Here is a 6000-nt window from a genome sequence, read left to right as displayed (position 1 = left end):
CTCTGCCTCCTGTTCAAGTGATTCTCCTGCCTCAGCCTCCTGAGTAGCTGGGACTACAGGCATGCACCACCACGCCCAGCTAATTTTTGTATTTTTAGTAGAGATGGGGTTTTACCATGTTGGCCGGGCTGGTCTCAACTGACCTCAAGTGATCCACCTGCCTTGGCCTCCCAAAGTGCTGGAATTACAGGCATGAGCCACCGCGCCCAGCCTATTCTGCTCTTCATGTTTGAAATACTCTTACCCTTCCTCTCTGTTGCTTAATTGATGAATTCATTCTTTGAGATCCAGCTTGTGTGGCTTTCTTCTGTAAAGAGAAGCCTTCCCTTCCACCCCAGGCAGGCAATCACTCTATATTGTTCCTGTCACACTGTGTGACTTTGAGTCATTGCAATAATCACAGCTACCATTTATGAAGCACCTGCTGGATGCTAGGACTATAATATGACTTCTTTCATTTAATCCTCACAATCATCCTGCTGTAAGCCAAGAATTGTTGTCTTCATTTTATTGATTAAAAAAACTGAAGCCCAGTGTGGTTAAATAACTTGCCCAAGGTCAGATGGTTAATAATCAAGTGACAGACTGAAGTTAGCAGCCCTGCATAACCTCAAAGCTCATACACTTTTTATTTTTTATTTTTGCTTTTAATAGTTTGCAAGTCTGCCTCTCCACATATACCATGAGCTTCTTGGAGGCAGGGATCTGTTCCAGCAGATGGTTCTCTTAGGGGAAGAAATATGTCTCCCTATAAGGCCTAACATTTCCTAGGTACAGTGCATCAATTGCATCAACACTCCTTCCTTCTGTCTCTCTCCATGGCATCCAGGGATGATTCTACACTGGCAGAAGGATAAAGACAAAGAATGATAATTGAGCCACAACAAAAGCAGCTCAGCCCCCAGGGCCCTCTTGGCCATGTTTGCTGTTCCAGGTGTCACTGGGGGCTGTGAAGAGGCCTCCCTGGGGTCTGAGCTCACTGGGTCCCCTGGGCAGTGATGTCACCCTCCTGCTCTGCCAGGCCCCTGAATCCACAATCACACTGACATCACTCATGTTTCCATGGGGCTTAGTAAGGAACTCAGACCTCGCCCACATGTCCCTGCCTGAGACAACTTCTGTGATCTTGATTTTGGGGGTCCATTCCTTTGCTCAGAGTTCTCTTTCCATGGGTGGACAACTTTCCTCCCCATCCTTCACCCTGACTTATCTGTGCCCTGTAACTGTAAGCTTCACTCAGTGCTTTGCTCTACTCAAATAGCCTGGGATCTCTGACACATTAGTCTAAATTAGGAAGCACAGGGGATTACAAAAAAAGAAAAAAAAAATGCTCCTCCATGATTTTGTCAGACTGGAAAAGGGAAAAGCTGAACAAGAAGAAATTAGGGCAACTCGTCAGCTTTTCCAACATCTGGCTGCGACAGGGCTCCTTTACTTTAAAGTAGCTGGAAACTTGAAGGGCTTCAACTCTGAACTTTGAGGTTTTTCACTTGCCTGTCTCCGTTAGCCTTAAGGAAAGCATCTCCAGAGAGGGATTCTCTCCCTCTAAGCCACCAACCCCTAGTTTAATTCAAATTCGGCAAGTAATCATCAAGCAACCAAACAGAGAGCTGTTTACCCTAATACTTGGCACTATGGGATATGCTTTAAAACCAAAATGTGACAGACATTTCTCTACCTTAAATCTTTACATGGCCCCATTGCACCTAGAATAAAATCCAAACTATACCATGGCCCTGGGCACCTTCCCCCTGGCCACTCCCAGCTGCATCCTGTTCCACTCTTCCTGTGTCACTTACCTCCGACCACATCAGCCACCTTTCAGGCCCTCAAACACACCAAGACCTGGACCACTTCAGGCTTTTGCAATTTGCATTTGTGTTGAGAGCTGCATGATAAGTCAGAGTTCATAGGTCTTAGGTTAATTATCTCCTTAGAGACAGTAACAAACAGAATGTGGACCACTTGAGCATGGCAATTGAAGCTGCAGTACTGAAAGTCAAAATTGAAAGGATGGGGAAAGCCTGACCATTCTAGAATGTAGCCCTGGGCCCAGGCCTCATGTCAAGATGCTGCTCCAATAGAGGAGCAGAGCCATGGGCTATCTTAGCTCCCCTGGTTCCTCTCACTGGTACAGCACTGGCTTAGGGGCCAGCTCCTGAGTTAGATCATCTAAGGCTATGATGAAGACTGCATTCTTTTCCTTCATCCCACTCATCCCAGTTTGTAATTAAATAATATTTGTTTGTATGTTTGCTTTCTTTCTCCTTCACTAGACTGTAAATCCAAGGTGGGGCAGGGACCATGTCTGATTTCTTTAATGTATTCTTAAAACCTAAATCAGTGCCTGGCACATAGTAGGTGCTTAATAAATATTTGATGGCCAAACAAATGAAAAAGGTGAACTGTACCTTCAGAGAGCATCTCTGATCTATATGGGGAAGCTGGTATAGCATACACAAAGCAGGTAGACAATGTGCTTTATAAATTGGGGATGCAAGAAGTGGTGCATTACTTCAATTCCCTTCAATCAATTTAAACCTACCTCCAAACTCCCATTTTGCTGGATTACTGGGAAATTCAGTCCCAGTCCACTGCTGGGAAAAGACCTAAGGGGCTTTCCTAGAGCAGAACATTTAGGGGAATCTCCAACTGAGATGCTCATTGCCCCAGCCTTGGTGGCCTTGTAAGGTAGCTCTGCGACTCCCAGACCACTCCTCCCTTAGGAAGTATTGTGGGGTTAGGAACCCTGGGGTGTGGAGTCCACTCAGAGGGCACTCCTTTCTACCATCTCACCACCTCTCCCAGGTGCCCCGAGGGGGCAGCCTAGGTTTCCTGCCTGCTTGGAAACCACCTCCAAATCTTGAAGGGCTCTCCTTTCCTCTCTGCCCTCTCCACCTCAACCTTATCCCTTCAGATAATAGCCTGCTCCTCTTCCCCAGGGAGCATCAACCCAGCACAGAATTTAGATTTCCTTCTGACTGCTTTCCTTTCTGCTTTGCCACGCTAATGGCTCTGCCAGTGGTATCCAAAGCCCAGCTGTCTCCTTGTAATGCGAGAAGAAAATCGGGAGAATGGAAGACAAAATAAAAACTTGATACATTATCCTGTTCTACACCAATAGGAAACTCTACAAAGGCAGATACAATAAGGTCCTAAGTTGAAAATAATCAAGTACCAAATGTATGGTGTGATCAGAAGTGTTTGGGGTTAGTTTATTTCTCACCTCTAGTTTGTCTCACAACCTGTGTGCCCATCCTAGGCAATCTAATTTTTTTTTTTTTAGACAGGGACTTGCTCTGTCGTCCAGGCTGTAGAGCAGTGGCACAATCATGGCTCACTGCAGCCTTGACCTCCCAGGCTCAAGCGATCCTCCTGCCTCAGCCCCTTCCCACTTCCCTACTGAGAAACTGGAACTACAGGCATACACTACTATGCCCGGCTAATTTTTTTTTTTTTTTTTTTGAGATGGAGTCTCACTATATTGCCCAGACTGGTCTCAAATTCCTGGGCTCAAGCAATCCTCCCACCTTGGCTTCCCAAAGTTCTGGGATTACAGGCACAAGCTAACACACCTGGCCAGCAATCTAATTTTCTTGCACACTAGAGAGACACCCTGAATACACATTTACACCATGAAATCTTGTCAATGATTCTACTTCCGCAGTGGCTTGGATCTCTGCATTCCTTGCTTACAGCATTGCTATTACCACATGTCAAGGTGTAACATCTTGTGCCAAGACTTTTATAAAAATCTACCAATTTATTTTCCTAAAGCCCTCCTTCACCAGTATTTATTCTTTTGCTCTTCTATTCAAAAGTATTTTTGGAGCAATGATGGTGACACCAACTGTGTGACCTTGGGCAAGTTGCTGACATCCCTAATGCTTCTATTTTTCAATCTGTAAAATCCAGATAATAATAATAATATCTCTCCAATATGAATGCTATGTCGTTATAAGACATGCCTGAGGCCAGGCATGGTGGCTCATGCCTGTAGTCCCAGCACTTTGGGAGGCCACGGAAGGAGGATCACCTGAGCCTAGAAGTTCAACACCAGAAACAGGGAGACCTCATCTCTACAAAAAAATTTTTTTTAATTAGCTGGGCATGATGGTGCACACCTGTGGACCTGGGTACTCAGGATGGTGAGGTGGGAGGATCATTTGAGCCCAACAGTTCAAGACTGCAGTGAGTCATGATGATGCCACTGCACTCTAGCAACAGAATAAGACCTGCTCTCCAAAAAAAAAAAAACAACAGTGTCTGGCATATAAGTAGTGCTGGATAAATGTTGGCTATTTTATTTGCTGTTGCTATTGTAATTGTTGTTGTTGATATTACTTGTCAGGCATTCTTAGATGCTGAAGATACAGTGGTAAACAAGAGAAGCAAGATCCCTGTGCTTATGGATCTTACCATATGGTCAGGGGAGAAAAAGGGGTGTGTGTGTGTGTGTGTGTGTGTGTGTGTGTGTGTGTGTGTAAAATCTCAGATAGTTGCAGAGGCTATTTAAAGAATTTAAATGGAGTGACATACTACCCATATCCATTAAGATGGCTATTATGAACAAACAGAAAATAACAAATGTTGGTGTGGATGTAGAGAAATTGGAATACTTGTACATTGCTGATAGGAGTGTAAAATGTTACAGCCACTATGGAAACCACTGTGGTAGTTCTTCAAAAATTAAAGCTAAAACTACCATACGATATAGCAATTCCACTTCTAGGCCTACGGCCAAAAGAACTGAGAGGAGGGACTCAAAGAGATACTTGTACACCAACGTTTGTAGCAACAGTATTACGATAGTCACTAGGTAGAAAGCACCCAAATGCCCATCAACAGATGAATAGATAAATAAAATGTGGTATGTACATACAATACAATGGAATATTATTCATTCTTAAAAAGGAATGAGGCCAGGTGTGGTGGCTCACGCCTGTAATCCCAGCACTTTGGGAGGCTGAGGTGGGCAGATCACCTGAGGTCAGGCGTTTGAGACCAGCTTGACCAACATGGAGAAACCCCATCTCTACTAAAAATACAAAATTGGCCAGGCATGGTGGCGCATGCCTGTAATCCCAGCTACTCAGGAAGGCTGAAGCAGGAGAATCACTTGAACCCAGGGGTGGAGGTTGCGGTGAGCAGAGATTGTGCCATTGCACTCCAGCCTGGGCAACAAGAGTGAAACTCTGTCTCAAAAAAAAAAAAAAAAAAAAAAAAAGAATAAAATTCTGACACATGATACAACATGAATGAAACCTGAAGATGTGCTAAATGAAATAAGCCAGACACAAAAGGACAAATATTGCATGATGCTACTATGATGAAGTGCCTAAAATACTGAAATTCATGGAGACAGACAGTAGAATGGAGGTTGCCAAGGGCTGAGGGGAGGGAGGAATGAAGCGTGTTGTTTAATGGATTCAGGGTTTCAGTTTGAGAAGATAAAAAAGTTCTGGAGATGAATGATGGTGATGATTGCATGACAATGCATATGCACTTAATGTTACTGAATTGCACACTTAAAAATGGTTCAAATGGTAAATAAAGTATTATATATATTTTACCACAATGAGAATAAGTAAACATTTTTTAATGGAGTGGCATAATGAGCCTGCTCAGGTCATTTCTAGACTGATAGTTAGAGAGGGTGTTTCTGAGGAAGCGAAATTTAACTTCAAGTTCTGAATGACAAGAAGCAGCCAGCCATGAAAAGACAGTGGGTGAGGGGGAGCAGGTCAGGCAAGGGGGACAGAGGGTGCAAAGCCCTAAGGCAGAAACACATCTGGAGTGTTCCAGGGACCTAAATAAGGCTGGTGCAGCAGGAGTAGAAAGGGCAACAGAGGGACAGCCAGCTGGAATGGAGGGTGAAGAAGTGACCACAATCACCATGGACAGCTCTTTCAGGAAGTTTTTCTATAAAGAGAAACAGGAATAGGGCACATGTCAAAGGGGCTGCTGGGGAGATTTTTATTTTTTTATTTTGTTCAAGAT

This window comes from Macaca fascicularis, chromosome 13 (assembly GCF_037993035.2).
Source record: "Macaca fascicularis isolate 582-1 chromosome 13, T2T-MFA8v1.1".
Taxonomy (NCBI): Eukaryota; Metazoa; Chordata; class Mammalia; order Primates; family Cercopithecidae; genus Macaca; species Macaca fascicularis.
Note: the sequence above shows the minus strand (reverse complement) of the source record.